At 39.3% G+C, this 23,108-nt stretch overlaps 1 pseudogene; it reads right to left on the minus strand.

Annotated features, from left to right (window-relative positions):
- Nucleotides 1–22,247: 22,247 nt before the first annotated feature.
- On the minus strand, nt 22,248–22,814 carry LOC147460807 (uncharacterized; annotated as a pseudogene).
- Between the last annotated feature and the right edge of the window lie 294 nt (nt 22,815–23,108).

The raw sequence follows: 23,108 nt of genomic DNA on the forward strand, positions 1-23,108 counted from the left end.
TTACATTGTTTTTAGAAAAAATTAAAAGGGGAAAAATAGCAAATTGATCCAAAATTCTTTGAGATAATTATCAAAGGTAAATTATCTCTTACAAAACCCGTGATAATTATTTAACCTCACATAATTAGTTTAACTAATTATCAGAGAAATTAAAAGGGGGAAAATAGCAAAGTGATTTAAAATGCTTTGAGATAATTATCAGGGGTAAAAACAATCTTATGAAATCCATGATAATTATCCTAACCTCAGAGAATTAGTCTAACTAATTATCTCAAAAGAATTACACTATTTTTATGAGAAAATAAAAGAGACAAAATATCAAACTAATCCAAAATGCTTTGGAATAATTATCAGAGGTAAAATACATCTTACAGCACCCGTGATAATTATCTTAACCTTAGATAATTAGTTTAACTAATTATCTCAATAGAATTACACTATTTTTTACGAAAAAAAGGGGAAAATAGTAAACTAATCCAAAATACTTTGAGATAATTATCAGAGGTAAATCATACCTTATGAGACCCGTAATCATTATCTTAACCTCAGATAATTAGTTTAACTAATTATCTCAGTAGAATTACATTATTTTTAGGAGAAAATAAAAGGGAGAAAATAGTAAATTAATCCAAAAACCTTTGAGATAATTATAAGAGGTAAAACACACCTTGAGGAACCTATGATAAATATCGTTACCTCAGATAATTAGTTTAGATGCTTATCCTCATTAAAAATAACCAATTTTGTGTATAAAATAGAGAAATGAAATAAGTAAATGAATTTATATAATTACCAGATAAATACCTGAGGTTCAAAATCACTATTGAAGGTTGGAAAAACTACCTTAGCATAAATGATTGGTATAACAAATTACTATAAAAAAAAATTACCTAAATTTGACCATAAGTATAGGAGGGAAAAGTTATAAATCAATTTTATGAAAATTCCTAAAGATAGAATATAACAAATTACATCTAGGGTGAGTAATCCACTAGCAGATAGGAATTATAATTTACTAAGGCTAATTATAAGATCTTCATGGAATATAGACTAAGGAGAACCCAGTAAAAAGCTCTCCTAATTAGATGATAATTATGGGAAAATACTAATAGTACAAGGAAGTTACAAGAGAAAGATCTCATCCAATAAACTATCAAGTATACCTACTTACTTCAAAAATCCTTATTTTTGGGAAAAAAGAAAGAAAAGAGATTATTCAATTAAACCTCTAATCAATTAAATCCTTTTATAAAGGCTACCGATATGGCTCCAAAGAGAACCAGAGGGAATCCTCTTACCGAGGAAGAGAATATTAGCAACAAAAGAAATAAAACTACATATGACCATGAGGCTGGGCCTAGCCATAGGCCGACGGAGGAACGTCTGCAGGCTCCAGCGCAGCAGCACATGGACAACCAGTCCCAGGTGGATTTCTATTTTGTTCACTGAAGTCTTTTAAAGTTCATTTCTAAGGTAACATTGCAGACGTAAGGGTTAGGAAGGATAAACTAGCTGTACATGGAAGATAACTTCTAGGAAACCAACGAGCAATGATTGTAAATAGAAAAGAAATGATTGGGTTATGACTAATTAACCTAGAAAAGAAATGTTTGACCATCCTTAAGATAGCTTGTCTCAAGACACCTCTGATTTCTTGGAATATTTTACTCCAGGTAATGAGTAATGATGGCGATTCCGCCATAGATGAGTCGGTTTCTTCAGCGCGTGTGGAGTCTTTACCCCGTGCTTGTTTGTGCTTGTGGATATTACTTAAAATATCAAGTTTATCCTAGAGGAACCGTCTGGTTGTATGTGCAACTGGTTGGCGTATGGGCGCCCGGACTTTGGGTGATGGTTTTTTCCACCTCGATTTTTATAAATAAGGAATGGGTGCCGTTTTTTTCACCCCTGTATAGGTGGTCTTGAGACAAGCCATTACTGGTCAGAGATACTGCAGAATGACAGTACCTTGTCTTAGTCTAAAGATGTTTGTTTGCTAAAAAAAAAAAAATCAATACTGTTTTCACGGGTTGTCTTAATGAAATCCAGTGATGAAAGTTAAAAGAAATCATTGTTTTAATTGTGAAAAGAATGTGGTAGTAATTAAAAAACACAAAAATCATGTGTGAGTGCGGGGTGGTAAGTGGGGATTGACTAAGGTTGTCAATCATGGACAGGTGGACCTGATTAGTCAGGTAACTATCTATTCCCGTGCACTAAAATGTTTAGAAACTTCTTCACTTGGAAGAGAAATCCACCAACGGCTATGCCCTCACATATGTTAGGGGAAAAAAGCGTTGGCTAAGGAAACCTTAATCTAATGATGGAAGTTATAGGGCCGGAATAGTTTTCTTTTGTGGTCCCGTTTCCACTGTGAGACAGGACTAGGTCTCCTTCTAGGGCTATAAACCTAAACCCATTGTCAATGTAAGGGTGAATTCCCTGGAATTTTTCTTGTGTAAGGCCTCTGAATTTAGTAGACCTAGAGACCTGTCAATGGTCTCATCCCGCTTTTGGTGTCGGTGGGTTTGGGGACCTTACAATGGATATAGCCTCCTTAATCTTTTGAAAATATTATTATAGGTCACAGCTATACTCATCATCAAGTGAAGATCTTCCGATGCACTTTAAGTAGCAAGGGACTTTTAGGTCTTCCCTCTATGATCTCAAAAGGTACCTTTTCCGTAGTAGTATGGATAGTTATATTGTACGCATACTCTATAAGGGGTAGGTACATTTCCCATTGTGAACGTTGATCTACTTCTGTAACATACGTCTTTAGTAAATCAAGGATCTAAGATTGGCCATCTCACTTCCACCATCCGTTTGTGGGTGGTCGGCCGAAGAGAAATTCAATCTTGTACCTACATTTTCAAAGAGACCTTTCCAGAAATTACTAGGCATTCTAGGATCTCTATTTGACACGATGGATGTTGGCAATCCATGGTGTTTGAAAATATGAGATGTAAACAGAGTTGCCATTTGGTGTACCTTAATAGTCTTTTTGACAGGAATAAAATGTGCTTGCTTGCTAAACCTGTCGACTATTGTCCATATTCCCGTATTCCCATGGAGAGACTTGGGTAATCCAAAGATAAAATCCATGGATATAATCTCCCGTGGTGAATTAGGGATTGGTAGTGGTTGGAGTAATCCAGGTTGCTTCCCTCTATCATATGTGGTCTTTTGGCATACCACACATTTTGAAACATACTCTTGTATGTGCACCTTCATGGTAGGCAAACAGAAGTATGTCTCTACTCCTTGAAGAGTAGCTTGAATGCCTTTATGCCCCACATAGGAAGGAGCATTGGATTCATACATAACTCTCTCACGAAGGGAGTGGATAACACATACCCTATTGCCATGGATAAGATAACCATCCTGCAAGGTGAATGGTTTCTTTTTCTTCCCCAAAGCAAGGGTTGACATTATGTCTCTAAATTGAGGGTTAGGAGCATACTCATCTATCATAGAAGTTAGATAATTGTGAGTTGCTATAGACACCACATTGACTCTTGGTCATTGTGAAAGTGCATCAGCCACTTGATTGTGCTTACAAGCAAGGTGAGAAATATTTTCGAGAGATTGACAACCTCTTGTAGCCTCTATGCACTAGTCGAGTCAGCTTTGTCCCATGGATTGACAATTTAATCGTGGTTCTCACTAAATCTGCAATAAGATATGAGTGAGATTAGACACCCGTCCCATATTTCGCACCGCTGTCAGGGATCGAAGAGACCTAAACTAGGGAAAAACACGAGCGTCTTTTGAAGTTATCCTTTAACTTCCTCTAGGATCTCCTATAGTAGAAACTTTCTTTTTAGAAATCGCATAGCTTAAGATTGTCGTATTTTGCTGTGTAGAGGTAGCTTGGAAGTAATTGTACTTGCCAAGTGCCTTTAGGATTGTAGAACTAGATTAGGATTTTGAGAATGATTGATAGATGAGACAATTCTTAAGATCAATACTCAGGAAACCATAAAAAATAACAAAACAAGTGTTTGTGAACACTTTCCACAACCCCATTGCAGTAGAACCTAGGAGTAGGGTAAGTAGAATCCGAGGTGGATTTCAAAACATTGCTCTCTCTCAAAGAATCAATTGTGAGTTGCTATTTGAGGTTGCATAATTTCAGGTTTATGACCAAAAATAGCATGAAAAGACTGTCAATCACTCAATCCGACTGGAGAGTATGCTTAAAAGTTGTATGAACCAGTGGGTAAGCTCAAGGACACATTGAGATAAAAATTTCAAGAGTTTGCAAAAACTCAAATTATTTACTAGAGTAAAAACTTTCTTTTTAAAACCGTATAGCTTAAGATTGTCGTCTTTTGCTGTGTAGAGGTAGCTTGGAAGTAAATCGTACTTGCTGAGTGCCTTTAGGATTGTAGGATTGTAGAATTAGATAAGGATTTTGAGAATGATTGATGGAAGAGACAAGTCTTAAGATCAAGGCTCAAAAAACCATTAAAAAACGAGTGTTTGTGGACACTTTCTACAGCCCCTGGGGGATTCACTCTATATACAAAACGGGACGCCACCTGCGAGCGGACAACTTTGATAAAACCCCTATATATGACTTATATTAGGGAATATGATCCCCCTTTCTATGCTTATACAAAAGTTAATGCAAAAAACTATCATACCCCTATCTTACATATAAAATTAGGTCTCACATTATCTAATTGAGTAAAACTAGTCAAAGAGCGTATAGCATAGTGACTGACAATGTACTAAGGAACCACTTTTGTTAATAACTAGATGTGTCCTCAATGTGTCTTAGTTTGACTTTCAGACTATGTACCCATTGTTCAACCTGCACTCTAGCTACTCATCCAATTCTGACCCATTTAAATTACTCAAAAAACATGGTTATAAAGTTGTGTTACATTCTCCGTGTAAAGTTGCATCTATACAAACTCTTTATAGCCCTCAACAAATGAACTATAATAACAAAACAAGCAATTGACACAAAGCAGTGTTCGTTCTTGCATGTATATTGGTAGCTATTGACTCACAAGTTTTAGGGAAGACTCTTTTGGGAAGCCATGATTTTCAAACACAAAGAATTCCTTTCATTTTCCCTTTTTCTCACTTCCCCTCTGTCCCCCTAAATATGATACCCCCTCCCTTATTTTTGAGCTTAGGAGATAAATTATTGAGGGCCTACCCCTAACTTATACGGTTATGTAACTTGTAGAAAAAAACCCCTCCCCTGCACTTACGTGGTGCGGTAAGTTTTCCATGGTGAATCCCCCGGGCTATAACTCCATTGCAGTAGAACCTAGGAGTAGGGTAAGTAGAATCCAAGGTGGATTTCAGAACATTGCTCTCTCTGAAAGAATCAATTTGTGAGTTGTTATGTGAAGTTGCAGAATTTCAGATCTACGGCTGAAGATATCACCAAAAGACTGTCAACCACTCAATCTGACTGGAGAGTATGCTTTAAAAGTTGTATGAACCAGTGGGTAAGCTCATAGACTCATTGAGGTAAAAATTTCAAGAGTTTGCAAATACTCATATTATTTACTCTTTCTTGATATTTTAGGCCAAATTAAGTTTTGACTTGATTCATAGGCTTAAAATAGCTCCTAAAAAGATTGTCCATTGAGAAAGCACAAAAAGATGTTTATCTTAAGCCTGAAGTAAATAATCATGATTATTACTTTTAGCTCAAATTTGACCAAGGTTGGTACCAGTGACTCGTGGCATGTGTACAAACAACTTTTGTAAAGGCACATAGAATTTGGATCACCAAATTGACAAAAAATTGGGTAAAAACTAAAGTTTGTACTGACTTTTGGGAACTTGAGTGTAAATTGGGGAAAAAATTGTCCAAACTCAATGAAACTTGATCCATAGGCTTATATTGATGTGATAGACATGTGTTTATGCTCCGTTGACCAAAAAGACGCAAAAAGTTGCCATATGTAAATAATTGCGATTATTAACATCTGTCCCTTTTTTCAACTTTTTTGACCAAGTTAGCATACCTCTAATTTTACTATGTTATAATAAGACCACAAACCAAATTTGGTAAGATTTGGATCATTGGATAAAAATTGTGACCAAATTTGCAAAGTCAGTCTCTCTACGCAGAGAAAACTGATGACCATTTGACTAAAAATTGTCCAAACTTGATGAAACTTGGCTAGAGACCTTAAGTTGAAGTGCTTAACAGATCTGTGTCAAGATTGGGACAGAAACTTGCAAAAAATTAGCTAGAGTAAATAATCGTAATTATTTATATCTGCTTCAAAAGTTGATAATTTGCACATTTGAGTATACCACAAGGTCGAGCATATCAAGTAGACCACACAAATCAATTTTGGTGAAATGTGGCTCACAAAAGTGAGACTTAAGCCAGATTTTTGAAAAAGGAGTCTTCGGACACGAAACAGTTGATAAACTTAAACAAATTTTGTCAAAATTTAGTGAAACTTTTCGAGGGACTTTAACAGGTTGTACACTTGGCAAATCAAGCCAAAAAGTAGAAAATTTGAGAAAAGTAAATAATCACGATTATTTACTACTGCTACACAGAGACACCAATTTTGAATTTTGAACTTGTACACTGTTATACCAACATAATACAAAGCCACCGGAAAAATTTGGGTTCAATCGGATCCAAATTGGTACATGTTCACTCAATTTTCAGGTTGCAAATTAGTCCTTTAATTTTTTGCAAAAGGGGGATCTAAAAGTTTCAATTGCTGACTCCCATAGCTTGATTTGAAGTGATCCACATAGACCAATCACAATAGTTAGCAAAAAATATACAGTCCTTATAAAAGAATAGCTAACTTGATCAAATTGATACAGGAATCAGGTTGCTGGCAAGGAATTGACAGCTTGACAGAAGTTACAATCAAGTCAAGTGGAAAAAAGTTGATAACAAGTCAATCCGACGGTAAGTACTCTATCCAGGGCTTCACAAGTCTATATGAACCTTAGATCTAGTCATATACTAGTAAACCAAGGCATATTTGGAGAAACCTCCAGTAGAGTATCCACCGAAGAGAGTGTGATTCAAGGCAATCCCTTGCACACTATCCTTCAAGAAGTTTCAGATACTTTTTCAAATTCAACATTTGAAATGTCGTCCTACTCGACTCACTCAGAAACCGGGACGACAGTGCGCTACAAGCATATACTCATATTTTATAAGACTAATCGCCATGGAGCTCAGGTTTACATGGATCCTAACGAAGAGTATGCTATTCGCATTGATGACCATGGTATTGAGTTTGAAGAGGAGAGCAGGGCAAACACTCAAGGAAGGATGTACATGGATAGAAATGAAAATCAGTATTTACAAGTTGAAAACCCTAACATGATAGACAAATGGGAGTTAGAAGTAAACACCATAATTCTAGATATGGCAATAAAAGAAGGACCACCAACTTTAGAATTTGAGGGATATGATCAAGTTGATTTGAAGCCTTTGAAACGGCTTAGTACAAACAATCCTAGGATTGGAGTCTATTGTTGGGAGGATAGAGACGTTAAAGGTCCTCTATGGAATTTGCATGCCAAATCAGGACAACTAACATCTATGAATATCATCTATATCTTCAAGATCAAAGATAAGGGTTCAACAGATCTATCAACCTACCTGTTTAGGAATTTTTACAGCAACAACTTTGTTATGATGACTCCTAAGGAGGTGGAACAAACCAAATACCAAGGGTACTCCATAAGGGATTGGATATTGGGCCAAGGACCAGAAACTATTCCAAGAGATGAATACCGTGAGAGATTTTTTGAGAGTAATGTTAAGAAACCAAAAAGCACCTCATCACAAAGAAAACACGGTGACACTAAAGCCAGTCTAGGGCTACATGAGTAACTATTTCCAACATACTAGTTTGAATGACTCCGAACAAGACCAACTGCCAGGAGACCGGGAGTTGAACCAAATAGACGTGTCAGACCGGCTGATTTCCAAAAATGGGTCAAAAATCTGGGGATCCATACGACCACTTAGCAAGCTTTAAGCAAGTGCTAAGAGAAGACCATATATTCGATTTCTATATTGATTTAGGAGAAAATTGTGATATTTTCAATGAAGAAGATGTCCCTAAAGATAACCAAAGTGAGAAAACAACATCCACCAAACCAGCTCAAGTGGGAACAGTTGCTGCAGCACAAATTTCAACCATAGAAAACATGCCCAAAAGGATGAATGACATGATGAATAACATGCAATAAGCACTTATGTGAGGACCAAGACAAGGGATATCTCAATAGCGACAACCAATTAAACCATGAAAAGGATGTGCAATTGAGGATAAATGGACCAACCATGAGACCAATGACTACTATTACCGACCAAAGTATGATGGAAATGTTCAATACGTGCCTATGAGGCCACAAGCACAACCCATGTACAGATATTAGCCTAACATGGCCCTAGCTCAAAGACCACCGATGGGTATGCAAAGACCTCAACCCGTGTTGGGTCAACAACCTCCATATCCGGGACATAATGTAGTGCTTGTAAAGTACATGCATCCAGAGGGAGTCATAGATGAACAAGCACTAGTGCATGTTACAACCTATGCTAAGACTAGTCCATCTATAGTAATGGTAGAAGAATATTGGTATAATTCACATCCAGCACCAATGGAAGAACCTATGACTTATGCTACACCAGAGCTTGCACCCATGTACTATGTAGCTAATCAAGGTGCTAGACCTCCTATGGTAAGACCCATGATTAGTCCCAGAACTGGAAACTGTCATAACTGTGGTGCACATGATCATTGGAAAAATGAATGCCCAAAGCCTGACAAGAACCTCAAGCCAGTTGAAGCTTATTGCATACAATGTATTAAAAAGGAGGACACTTCCCAAAAGATTATCCACAAAATCCTTTAAAAAAGGGTAAAATAGCAGTGAATGTAGTCCAAGTAATACCTAGTAGCTCATGTAAGAGTGAACCAATTGTTCCAATCAAGGTAATCACCAGAGTCCACGATAAGAAAAAGAAACATAACTCCTCTGATGATTCAAAAAATACAAAAATTTCCTCTCAAAAGGCCAAAAAAAGCAGAAAACAAAAGGTATGAGATGAGAAAACAGAAACAAAAGGCTGAAATCGAGGAGAAAGCAAATTCTCAAAAGAAAAGCTGCTCTCAAGAATCAACAAGTACCTATTCCCATCAACACCCTGGAAATAGATGATCGATAATGGGAATTGTAGAAAGATGCAGTGTCAACAGATGATGAATGGTTAGATGGAATGGACCTTCGCATCAAAGTACAGCTCAACAATCATAGTACAAATGCATTGATTGACACAGGAGCTCGAGTAAATGCAGTCAGTTATTCCACGTAAAAGAAAGCAATGGGAAATAGATGACCGACAATGGGAATTTTAGAAAGATGCAGTGTCAACAGATGATGAAGGGTTAGATAGAATGGACCTTCACATCAAAGTACAACTCAACAATCATAGTACAAATGCATTGATTGACACAGGAGCTCGAGTAAATGCAGTCAGTTATTCCACGTACAAGAAAGCAACAAGTCAGTCTTTGACAGCAGGAATAGCGATTATCAAAGGATGCAACAAGAACCCAACACCAACATTGAGAGTAGTCAACTAAAATGTGATGGTACATGGATGTTCATGTCCTCATCAGTTTGTATGCTTACCAGAATAACACATGAATAAGACAATGATTCTTGGAATCTTATGGATGCGAACGTAAGGCAGCACCAGATTGGGATACAAATCAGCTCAAGCTATCACCTAAAGGCGAACAACTCATTGTTCCAATCGCACCAAGCAAAGAGGAGTGGAAGGGAAGTAATCAACAGAGCAAACAACAAAGCAATCAATCTTCTCCATCCTATCGACAAGTAAATGCTACAAGTAGTGATAGCCGTTTTTTGGCTCTCCGTAATTGCCATAGTGAGTTACCTCACCCTACCAAAATCACCTAATCATTGTGGCTATTCTTACCTTTTCATTGTACATAGGCGTGTGTGAGTTAAGGGCTTTTCCCATATCTTCTTAAAACCCTCAGCTAGCTAGTCGTTGGGCTAGTTGAGCCAAAAAAATAAATATAATCAAAAATAAAATATATTATAGTCCATTTGTATGTATATATGTCATTGTACATAAGGCCTAGATATAGGGAATTTTCATAATTATTTTGGTATTTATTTAAATATTTCTACGTAGGTGTGCACTATTTTCCTATATATGTTACGTACATTTACTCACCATTACCATAATATTTTTACCTATGTATTCTATAAAAAATCATTCTTGTTTGATAAGTGGTTTCTAATTGATATGAAGAATTGGTTGATCATGTTTGATGAATCATTATCGAAAGAATATATTTTGTTCTCGCGGGTAGCAAGATGATTCCGCGGTTAGCGGAAATTAAGCTGAGGTTATCGGCTCTCTTTTGTTGCTCGCGGCGGTAAGCGAGATGCCTCACGGTTAGCGAGATGGAAAGGTTGCGTAATTCGCGGTTAGCGAATAAATCCTTTGCAAAGGCTCTGTTGGTTAGACAGAGGAATTCCGCGAGTAGCGACAAACTCATGAGAAGTTGGAAAAGTTATTTTTGTTGAATAATAGGGCTGTTACATTAGACCTTTTTTGAATTGTTTTGGTATTTTTTGAAGGGCTGTATAAAAGAACCCGTGTTTGAACTAATTAAGGAACACTGTTTGTATATGTTAAACAATGTGGTAAAAAGGGTGAGTGCGGTGTGGAAAGTCGGGACCGGCTCAGGTTGCCGGTCAAGGATGGGTGGACTCGATTAGTCGAGTACTTTTCACTTTGTCTTAGTTAGTTAGAGATTTATCTATTGTCATATTTCGGATTTAAGGATGGTGGCCGTGCCTCTTAAACGCGAGGAAAAAGGCTTTTTTACATCCTTAAGATGTGAAAGGGATTTTCTTCTCTTATAATGTAGGATCTAAAGTCCATAGAACCTTTAAACTCATCAACTTGGCTTGTGGCGTAGGGTCTTGCAACTACAAACACATCAGGTGGAAGTCTTCTTCTCTTTCGTTGCTCGTATCCATGCTTCGCGTTATCTGAGTAGGGTGTCGTCAATGGATTTGGAGGATAAAGAAGGCTATCTTCCAAGTCGCCCCGATCTTTTAGGAGGGGGACCTTACAGTTGGTATCAGAGCCTAGGTTAAAGAGACTAAATTGATTACTTCAAGCTTCCTCATGTGTATAGTTTTCTATACCTATTACCGGACTCGCATAGATATTACGTTATGCCGATTGACGTGTACCATAGTTATGGTTCAAACGTCTATTATTTTTGCTCAGGGAAAGATCTTTTGTAGACCCCTATATAAGATTTTGATGACTTTATGATTAAAAGATTGAGTTATTTTCTACAAGAAATTGTTTGACTGGTTAAGTCATGTAGAGTTTTTTTGTGTAGATTGAATGAGCTATGATTGATTAAGTCATGTGATTGGATGACCCATAACTGGTTAAGTCATGTGATTGAGATAATCATGACTGGTTAAGTCAAGATTGGTTCGGTCATGTGATTGGGTTTTAATGAATCGGATAAGTAAGGATTGATTAAGTCATACGATTGAGCTTTTAGTGGACTAGATAAGTCTAAGTTTGGAAAGTATCCTATTGATTTGAGTTATTACAAGCATTGATGTACACTCAGCGGAATCCTCAAATCACTTCTACGTTGAAAAATCCTCCGAACTATGCTTTCTATACGGAGATTCAAGAGAAGAAGTTGTTGCTCAAACAAATGCAACCACCTTCTTTTAAAGGAGAGGGTGATGATATTGAGAAAGAAGCAGAAGTATGGATTGAATCTATGGATGATTACTTCTCTGGTGCAAGGACCACACCTGCAAATCAAGCGATGTTAGGGATGTTCCGTCTCTCAGGGAAAGCAAAATTATGGTGGAAACAACATTGTCGTGACATAGGAGTGTTGGAGAACTCTCAGAGTTGGTGGAAGATCAAACAAGGGGTGAAGAAAAGATACTTACCTCCTGCCCATGAAGCGATAGATATGAATGAATTCTTTAGCTTGAAACAATACAGTTTATCTTTGGAAGAGTACTACTCAAAGTTTGTAAGTCTTAGACGTTATGCACCGTCAATGACCATAGAGCAGCAGGTAGCTCACTTTTGTCAAGGATTAAGAGAACCCATTTGCTCGCGATTGGAAGCCTTGAAACCTACCACTGTACAAGATGCTTTACTACGAGCCAAACCTTTGATGAAGGGGCAAGGGATTGCAAAAAGAATTGAACAGAATCAAAGTTTCAACGATAAACAACCACAAAGGGTTTATAATGCTAATGCCCCAGATTTTCGACGCTTGAATGTTCGATGCTTTGAATGCAGAGAGTTGGGACATTATTGAAACTCTTGTCCACAACTCAATAACGGAGCAGCAGTAGTAAGTGAAGCAGACTAATAATATTACCCTTTTAGAGATAATGATGGTCACTAGTAATTACAGTAGAAGTAGTCTCACTTTTTCTCGAGATGAGGACATCTCGAATCCCTAAGTTGGGGAGATTGTAATGTTTCCAATATTTATCCATATAAATCATTTCAGATATTTTGCAAAGTAATTGAGATTTTCAATTTTGTGAGTCATCATGAGTTTATCAGAGCAATCAGATTGAAAATCGGGTTCAGAATCCATTTATTTATGATCTTTCTTCATTTTGAACAATAGGTTTATGTGGGAACCTAATCTATGTGTGAAGAAAAAGTTTAGAGATAGTATTTTTAGGAAAGAAAGAGAGGTGAGTAAAAATTAGGATACTTCTTGCTTTCTCTCCCGCAAGATAGAATGGGAACTTGTAAGTATAGAGCTTTTTAAAGAACATTTTAAAAATCGCGCATAAGATTCGCGAACGTCAAAAAAAAACCAAAAAAAAATCTGAGCCGCTACGATACGCGAGCTTTTTATTCTCCTATTCTTTTAACCTCTCATTATTCTTAGCACCCCCCTAGGGCCTATATAAAGGACCCTTCCCCTCTCACTTTGAACACACACATCTACAGAAGCGGAAGCTCTCTCGTACCGACGCGCCGGAGGAAGCCTCTCTCCCTTAACCTCTCACCTTCAAGCCATCTCCATCTCCAATCGTCGACGTGCCGTCACCCGATTTGTGAACACACACTCTCTCTCTCTCTCTGCAACAATGCGCTTTTCTTTTCTCCATTCCGAAGCTATAGCTCCGAAGCGTGTAACGCGAAGTTCGAAGGACGCCCATGCCGTTGCACCACCAAGGAAGGTGGGAAGAAAGGTTTCAACTCCGAACGTACCTCATGCGGAAGCATCAATCGAAGAAGAAGTCGAAGCCGTCCAACCGCCAGCACAGGAGTTAGCTGCATGCGCTCCAAATCCAGTCAGACAAATTGATAATTATGCATAGTTGACCGCTAAGATGAACTTAGATCTTGCTTTAAACTGACCGGAAGCGTGATTGTTCAATCACATGACACAAGCATACGTTTTCATAGATTAGTGAAAGAACTGTTTGATAAATTATCACTATTGATGGATTGTTATTGTTTGATAAGTGGTTTCTAATTGATATGAAGAATTGGTTGATCATGTTTGATGATTCATTGTTGAAAGAATATATTTTGTTCTCACGTGTAGCGAGATAATTCAGCGATAAGCGGAAATTAAGCTGAGGTTATCGACTCTCTTTTGTTCCTCGTGGTTAGCGGGATGCCTCGCAGTTAGCGAGATGGGAAGGTTTTGCAATTCGCGGTTAGCGAATAAATCCTTTGCAAAGGCTCTATTGGTTAGAAAGAGGAAGTCCGCGGGTAGCAGAAAACTCATGAGAAGTTGGAAAAGTTATTTTTGTTGAATAATAGGGCTGTTACATTAGAGATTTGGTTTGAATTGTTTTGGTATTGTTTGAAGGACTGTATAAAAGAAGCTGTGTTTGGAACTAATTAAGGAACACTGTTTGTATATGTTAAACAATGTGGTACAAAGGGTGAGTGCGGTGTGGAAAGTGGGGACCGGCTCAGGTTGCCGGTCAAGGATGGGTGGACTCGATTAGTCGAGTACTTTTCACTTTGTCTTAGTTAGCTAGAGATTTATCTCTTGTCGTATTCAGATTTAAGGATGGTGGCCGTGCCTCTTAAACGCAAGGAAAAAGGCGTTGTTTTTACATCCTTAATATGTGAAAGGGATTTTCTTCTCTTATAATGTAGGATCTAAAGTCCATAGAACCTTTAACCTCATCGACCTGGCTTGTGGTGTAGGGTCTTACAACTACAGACACATCAGGTGGAAGTCTTCTTCTCTTTCGTTGCTCGTATCCTTGCTTCGCGTTATCGGAGTAGGGTGTCGCCAACGGATTTAGAGGATAAAGAAGACTATCTTCCAAGTCGCCCCGGACTTTTAGGACGGGAAGCTTACAATTGGTATCAGAGCCTAGGTTAAAGAGATTAAATTGATTACTTCAAGCTTCCTCATGTGTATAGTTTTCTATACCTATTACCGGACTCGCATAGATATTACGTTATGCCGATTGACGTGTACCATAGTTATGGTTCAAACGTCTATTATTTTTGCTCAGGGAAAGATCTTTTGTAGACCCCTATATGAGATTTTGATGACTTTATGATTAAAAGATTGAGTTATTTTCTACAAAGAAATTGTTTGACTGGTTCAGTCATGTAAGTGAGTTTTCTTGTGTAGATTGAATGAGCCATGACTGATTAAGTCATGTGATTGGATGACCCATGACTGGTTAAGTCATGTGATTGAGATAATCATGACTGGTTAAGTCAAGATTGGGTAGGTCATGTGATTCGGTTTTAATGAATCGAATAAGTAAGGATTGATTAAGTCATACGATTGAGCTTTTAGTAGACTGAATAAGTCTAAGTTTGGAAAGTATCCTATTGATTGAGTTATTACAAACATTGATGTACACTCAGGGGAATCCTCAAATCACTTCTACGTTGGAAAACCCTCAGAACGATGCTCTCTATACGGAGATTCGGGAGAAGAAGTTGTTGCTCAAACAAATGCAACCACTTTCTTTTAAAGGAGAGGGTGATGATATTGAGAAAGAAGCAGAAGTATGGATTGAAGCTATGGATGATTACCTCACTGCTACAAGGACCATACTTGCAAATCAAGCGATGTTAGGGATGTTTCGTCTCTCAGGAAAAGCGAAATTATGGTGGAAACAACATTGTCGTGACATGGGAGTGTTGGAGAACTCTCAGAGTTGGTGGGAGATCAAACAAGCGGTGAAGGAAAGATACTTACCTCCTGCCCATGAAACGATAAAGATGAATGAATTCTTCAGCTTGAAACAATACAGTTTATCTTTGGAAGAGTACTACTCAAATTTTGTAAGGCTTAGACGTTATGCACCGTCAATGACCATAGAGCAGCAGGTAGCTCGCTTTTGTCAAGGATTAAGAGAACCCATTTGCTCGCGATTGGAAGCCTTGAAACCTACCACTGTACAAGATGCTTTACTACGAGCCAAACCTTTGATGAAGGGGCAAGGGATTACAAAAATAATTGAACAGAATCAAATTTTCAACGATAGACAACCACAAAGGGTTTATGTTGCTAATGCGCCAGATTCTCGACGCTTGAATGTTCGATGCTTTGAATGTGGAGAGCTGGGACATTATCGAAACTCTTGCCCACAACTGAATAACGGAGCAGCAGTAGTAAGTGAAGCATACTAAGAATATAACCCTTTTAGAGATAATGATGGTCACTAGTAATTACAATAGAAGTATTCTCACTTTTCTCGAGATGAGGACATCTCGCATCCCTAAGTTGGGGAGATTGTAATGTACCCAACATTTATCCACATAAATCATTTCAGATATTTTACAAAGTAATTGAGATTCTTAATTTTGTGAGTCATCATGAGTTTATCAGGGCAATCGGATTGAAAATCGGGTTCATAATCCATTTATTTATTATCTTTCTTCATGTGGAACAATAGGTTTATGTGGGAACCTAATCTATGTGTGAAGAAAAAGCTTAGAGATAGTATTTTTAGGAAAGAAAGAGAGGTGAGTCAAAATTAGGATACTTCTTGCTTTCTCTCTCTCAAGATAGAATGGGAACTTGTAAGTATAGAGCTTCTTAAAAATCGCGCATAGGATTTGCAACGCCAAAAAAAAAAAAAAAAAAAAAGAAAACTGAGCCACGATGACGCGCGAGCTTTTTCTTCTCCTATTCTTGTAACCTCTCAGTATTCTTAGCACCCCCCTAGGGTCCATATAAAGGACCCTTCCCCTCTCACTTTGAATACACACATCTACAGAAGAGGAAGTTCTCTCGCAACGACGCGCCGGAGGAAGCCTCTCTCCCTTAACCTCTCACCTTCAAGCCATCTCCATCTCCAATCGTCGATGTGCCGTCACCCGATTTGTGAACACACTCTCTCTCTCTCTCTCTTTGCAACAACGCGCTTTTCTTTTCTCCATTCCGAAGCTATGGCTCTGAAGCGTGTAACGCGAAGTTCTAAGGACGCTCAGGCCGTTGCACCACCAAGGAAGGTGGGAAGAAAGGTGTCAACTCCGAATGTACCTCATGCGGAAGCATCAATCAAAGAAGAAGTCGAAGCCGTCCAACCGCCAGCACAGGATTTAGCCGCACGTGCTCCAAATCTGGTAAGACAACTTGATAATTATGCATAGTTGACCGGTAAGATGAACTTAGACCTTACTTTAAACTGACCGGAAGCGTGATTGTTCAATCACATGAAACAAGCATACGTTTTCATAGATTAGTGAAAGAACTGTTTGATAAATTGTCACTGTTGTTGGATTGTTATTGTTTGATGAGTGGTTTCTAATTGATATGAAGAATTGGTTGATCATGTTTGATGAATCATTGTTGAAAGAATATATTTTTTTCTCGCGGGTAGTGAGATGATTCAGCGGTTAGCGGAAACTAAGTTGAGGTTATCGTCTCTCTTTTGTTCCTCGCGGTTAGCGGGATACCTCGCGGTTAGCGAGATGGGAAGGTTTTATAATTCACGGTTAGTGAATAAATCCTTTGCAAAGGCTCTGTTGGTTAGATAGAGGAAGTCCGCGGGTAGCGGCAAACTCATGAGAAGTTGGAAAAGTTATTTTTGTTGAATAATAGGGCTGTTACATTAGACCTTGTTTGAATTGTTTTGGTATTGTTTGAAGGGCTGTATAAAAGAACCTATGTTTGGAACTAATTAAGGAACATTGTTTGTATATGTTAAACAATGTGATAAAAAGGGTGAGTGCGGTGTGGAAAGTGGGAACCGGCTCAAGTTGTCGATCAAGGATGGGTGGAGTCGATTAGTCGAATACTTTTCACTTTGTCTTAGTTAGTTAGAGATTTATCTCTTGTCATATTTCGAATTTAAGGATGGTGGCCGTGCCTCTTAAACGCGGGGAAAAAGGCGTTGTTTTTACATCCTTAATATGTGAAAGGGATTTTCTTCTCTTATAATGTAGGATATAAAGTCCATAGAACCTTTAACCTCATCAACCTGGCTTGTGGCATAGGATCTTGCAACTACGAACACATCAGGTGGAAGTCTTCTTCTCTTTCGTTGCTCGTATCCTTGCTTCACGTTATCACAGTAGGGTGTCATCAACGGATTTAGAGGATAAAGAAGGCTATCTTCCAAGTTGCCCCGATCTTTTAGGGTGCAGACCTTACAAGGCCCTTGATAAAGGATCAATTGCATCTATTCCCCATTTATCAAATGGACCATATGAGATGATAGGAGTTTGTGGCTTATAGGTTAATGTGCGATCACTGGCTACTTGACAAGCCTTGCATGTTTTACGCCAATGGTGTATATCCTTGTTCAAGCTAGGCCAAGAGTATCCTGCTTGTAGAATCTTCCTACTGGTGATATCTAGAGAAAAATGACCGCCGCAGACGCCATCATGGAAACTTGAAATTACCTCTATGATCTCACTAGGTTGGCACTCGCTTGAGAATCTGATCCTTGCCCTTACAATACAAGTGGTTGTTTACAAGGCGCTATCTAGTAGCCTTCCTTACCAGCCACACTATTTCTGGCCTTTGGTGTACCCTTCTGGACATTCTCCTGTATCTAGAAAGTTAATGATATCAGGCATAGCATCACTACCTTGAAAGAGGGGTAGTTTCACTTTGATTGCTCCTACGGAAACGTCCTGTATTCTTTCTTTGGCTAGAGCATCTGCCTCTTGATTTTCTACTCTGGGGACATGAAATAGTTTCACTGCTTCAAACTTCCTTAGAAGATCCTTAACTTGGCATAGTTGACCAAGTAAAACCTGATTTCTACAAGCCCAAGTGCCGTTTATCTACCTTATCAAAAGCAAAGCATCGCCAAACACATTTAGGCGCTGAATTCCTTGTGAAATACATTGTTCCAACCCAAGAATTAGAGCTGCATACTCTGCTTCATTGTTGGAGTGGGAGTGTAATAACTGCCCGATGGAGAATATCTTTCTTGTTGCTCATTGAAAATGACTATGCCAGCTGCAGACTGGTCCACTGTTCTTTTGTATGCTCCGTCAAAGAATAGAGAGTGAGCTCTTTCTAGCTTAGGACTTTCTACCATTGGTGCTTCTTATTTTGCTTCCGTGTTGACCTTCAGCTTCTTCTCATAATGGTGATGAGTGAGTATTCCCGCTAAACTAGCCCTAGTGGAGTTTTCTACTTGTATGGTGTAGTCGAACTCTTGTAATCTAACCAGCCATTTAGAGATCTTAGAAGAGACATCCATGTGTCGCATTACATATTATGGGAAAACCTCCTCCATTGTCAGGATTACAAAGGGTCTAGGCAGAAGATAGGAGCGAAACTTTGTGGTAGCAAACGTTAGTACAAGAACCATGTGTTCTACTTCGGTAAATCCCTTTTCTGACGGGGTCATGACACGACTAGAGAAGTAAATAGGACGCATGAAAGAAGTTTGGGGGTCCTTTTGCATTAGCACGGCTCCGAGTGTATCACTTTCTACACTGGGGTTCACATAAAATGGCTCGTCCCACTTAGGGGGTGAAATGGTGGGAAGCTTAGCTAGGATTTGCTTCACCTTGGTAAATTGCTGTTCATTTTCTTCACTCCATGAGAAGACATCCCTCTGGGTGATTTGTTGTAGAAGAGGACCACTTGAGATAGCGAGTTAATGAACCTGCTTAAGTATCTTACCTTCTGAAGGAAAGAAAAACTACTTAGCGGTGGTGGGTGATGACAAAGACACCAGAGCTTGAATCTTGCTAGGGTCAGCCTCAATCCCTTTTGCTGAAATTACATGTCCAAGGAGAGTGACTTTGCTTTCACCAATGTGACACTTATCCACATTGAGCTGGCCACCCAAGGTTTGTAACCTGGTTAAGCCATCATAGAATTTGCTTAAATGGAGGGCTCGTGAAAAAAACCCTAACAGGGTGCTGGGTGCTCACCATATGAAAAGAATCTTTCAGAAAAAACTTTGCAGCACTGCCGCCATGAGGAAGAGGAGGGGAGTTTGTAGCTCCCACCATAGGTGCCCAACAAGGACATTATAGAGTCAAAAGTTGCTATTCTCTACAATGCAATCCTCTTGAGCCCACCCTTGTCTAGTTTAGTAGAAGTTCACCCATTAGGCCTCCTTGCTCAAGAGGTCATTTCCACAATTTTTTGAGCCTTACATCGAGATGAAGGTCTCTTCCCAAGGGGCCTTGCCGACACCCCTTCGGAGTTTTTGCAGCTTTTCTTCCATGGAGAGAGAGAGAGAGAGAGAGAGAGAGAGAGAGAGAGAGAGAGAGAGAGAGAGAGAGAGAGAGAGAGAGAGAGAGAGAGAGAGAGAGAGACATGCATGCACCATGTAAGCCGTGTTGCCCTTCTCCCTCCTCCCCTAAGCTTTGATACCACCGTGAATACTAGGAACTGAAGCATGAAACTCTCCACCCAATCATGCCCTATATAGGCCCTACCTAGCTAAAAATAGGTCCCCCTTGAATGAATGTTTGTCCTGGCCCTTGGATTGTCGCTCGGTCTTACCCTATGCCTAACATCTTTCTCTGTCTTCATCGTTTTTTGAGTAGGTACCCTCTCGGTGGTTGCTTTTTCGTATACGAGGCCATGTATGGACTTTTCGGGTGTGTGTGAGGTTTCTCCATGATTGTTTCATTGTGTTTAGCAAGCACACTAATTTATGCACACAATGTGTTTATGGTCACATATGTACATAAAAAGCGCTTTTCATTTCGCGTCACATAGACAGTAGGAACACAGTTTTGGTCATATCTCACAAACCGCTATGAATCAGGTTGAACCTTTTGAAGAGAGATTATACACATCAATTAGAGAATTTTCTCTCTAGGTGTCATGTGAAAATTTCTCACGAACTATGAGTTATGGTAAAAAAAATAGCTTGCTACCCAGTACACGATCAAAATTTTGGACTCGAGGCTCCTTAGAGAACCACTATGTAGACTCATTGGATGAGCAAACCCACTCAGAAGAATCAAAAGCTTGTTTAGAATTGCTGATAAATTTGTTTATTTCTCTAAGATCACTTTGTGATTGTGAGTTATTAACGATTCCATGAACGGGTTTACTTATGTGTGTATGTGTGCTACCAAGGGGGAGTACCATGCATTGCTAGTTGGATAAGTTATTCATATATGATTTATGGTTTGTTCTAGTGAGTTGATTTCAAGTGTTTGATGTCCATAAACTTATACGGGGTATATGGTTAACCAACCGAAACCATACTACGGGCAGATATGAATAAAGTGGCTTTCTATCCTGTTACCATTTGTTGCATGAGTCTCATATGGGAAAAGTGATATAATAAGGTGTTAGTTTATATTATGGGTCTAATCTTGATGCATTGGTTTGAGCTCAAATACTTTCATTTGTGTGCTATGCATGCACCCAAAATTGGGAGTCTTACCGTAGCCTGAGCGAGATTTTTCGAGCGAACTTAATTAAACCCGAGCGAATATCAAAATGACATCTACCCATGTTGTACTATGTATGCTCTTAATTTTTTTCATACTTACATTTCATTCCATGTATTTGAATTATGAACTAGAAACTTTATTAAGTATGCCCATTGTCTGTCTTTATTTTATTTTGTTTATAGCGGAGGTGTAGGGAGGTAATTTATCCCACCCCTATCCACACTCTAGGTGATGTGATTAAGAGTAATGATTTGGTCATGTGATTTGAAGTGATTCTCATTACCATGTGGAGTTGCAACCCATGCAACTTTGGAAATAGTCAGTAACCAATTTTGGTAAGTGAGAATATGAGTTGTGGGCTCAATAGAGAGAGGATATTGATGACCATACCAATGAGAGAAAGGATGATGATGGTTGGAGTTGGAAGACCCTGAGGATGGGTTGCTCCCTTGCATCATCATCAGTGTTGTCACCCCCTCTAACTGACACAGGGTTGTCTACCCCTCCCAACCTGCATGATTGCTAATTGCCAGTAGTCCTCCCATTCTACATCCATCTTGACATTCTCTCCACAACCACTATTGATGCTCTTAATTAATATCCATTTACGTTTAAGTGCTACTAGGTGAAACTATAGTCCATCAATGGTATGGTTCTGAGCTTCTTGAAATATCTCCATATTGTCGCGACACTTTGACTCATCTTGAGTTACTGCCTGCAAACTAGAGTCCTTGTATTGTCAGCTTAGGAAATTGTAACACGAGGCATAGTTATTAGTTGTTTTTCTGAAAAATATGCCTCAATCATGGTCACCGGAGGGGATCTATGCACACAAGTTTGTAAGTATGCCGACTTTGACATAGTTACCATTGTAACTGGCTTATCTTTAACAAAACGAAAGGCATTGAGGTGTTTTCTACCTTTGCAATGTCACGCAGCATGTGTACCTCACAAGCATTGCTTTTGCAATTTGCAATGTGGCTTAACCTCAGTGTCACACTATCACACAAGGTGTGTGACTCATAGACATCGTTGTTGCATTGTCTCTCTACCTACCCTGCACTATTACCAATACTCTCTCCATATCTAAGTGTTAGACATGCAATTCAACATCATTGTGTGTGACTCAATGATGGTGTGGGACTCATTGTCATTGCTATTGCGCTATTTCTCTCTAGCAGCCCTACACGATTAGGGTCTCATTTCGTATTGTTGGATGTGATTACAGTGTAAGTGTGAATACAAGATTATGTATTGGCATGCCTCAAAAGAGTAGAAAAATGGCTCAACTAAGTACTTGAATTATGACGAGTGACATTAGTGAAGTACGTAATTAAGAAACACAAACCATAAAAAGTCAGCATGCACAAAGTTGAAGGTGAAGATAGAATGTCTCCTTGAATCTCAGTTGGGCAGAGAAGGCCTCGAGTCGCCGGGGGGGAGCCAGTGTCAAGCGGAGGTCTAGAGGCGGTACAGTAGCTTGCGAGAGGGTGAGGCGGCGGTCCATACCATCAATAAGGTCGTTGACCTGATATTGCAGCAGGCAACTATAATTATTAATGATAGCTGGCGGGAGGGGATCATTAACTATGCCTGGCAGGGTGATTGCCAGTCCCAGGTCCAGCTCATCACCAGTAGCTGCAGTACCACCGGATGCTTGAAGTGTAAGCATATTCTGAAGCCTATTACGAGCTTGTAGAAGGTCGGGTGGCTCCTCCTCCACCTCCAGTGCAGCCAGATGGGAGCGTATGTTCTGTAGCTCCTGGCGCAGCTGCCAGACGGCGGCCTGCAGGCAGCATTCCTCCAGGGACCCTACCGCCTCCTCCCGCTCCTCCTCCTCCTCGTGCTCAAGCTCGCCTACCAGCTGAAGCCCGCTTATGCGGGCTGTGATGTCGCCCATGCCCTCAATATGATCTTGACAGGCGGCCCTGCGCTACTGCAGGCCATACCTTCCGCCCTCCACGTCCACCCTCCCCCTCCCCAGCTGCTCCTGCCTCTCCTCCCACGATCGCTTGCAAGCTTCCTTGGCCACCCTGAATATAATATTGTAGCTACTATTTCTGCTACAATGGCAACGAGCTCTACTTCTTCTTCTCTTTTGCTTGCAAACGACCCTGCAAGACATGTTGGGCTCCAATAATGAGCCCTTGGCAGGAAATTAAACAGCAGACCACTTTATATTATGCTGGTGCTC

This window comes from Adiantum capillus-veneris, chromosome 3, assembly GCF_014529385.1.
Source record: "Adiantum capillus-veneris isolate H3 chromosome 3, ASM1452938v2, whole genome shotgun sequence".
Lineage (NCBI taxonomy): Eukaryota > Viridiplantae > Streptophyta > Polypodiopsida > Polypodiales > Pteridaceae > Adiantum > Adiantum capillus-veneris.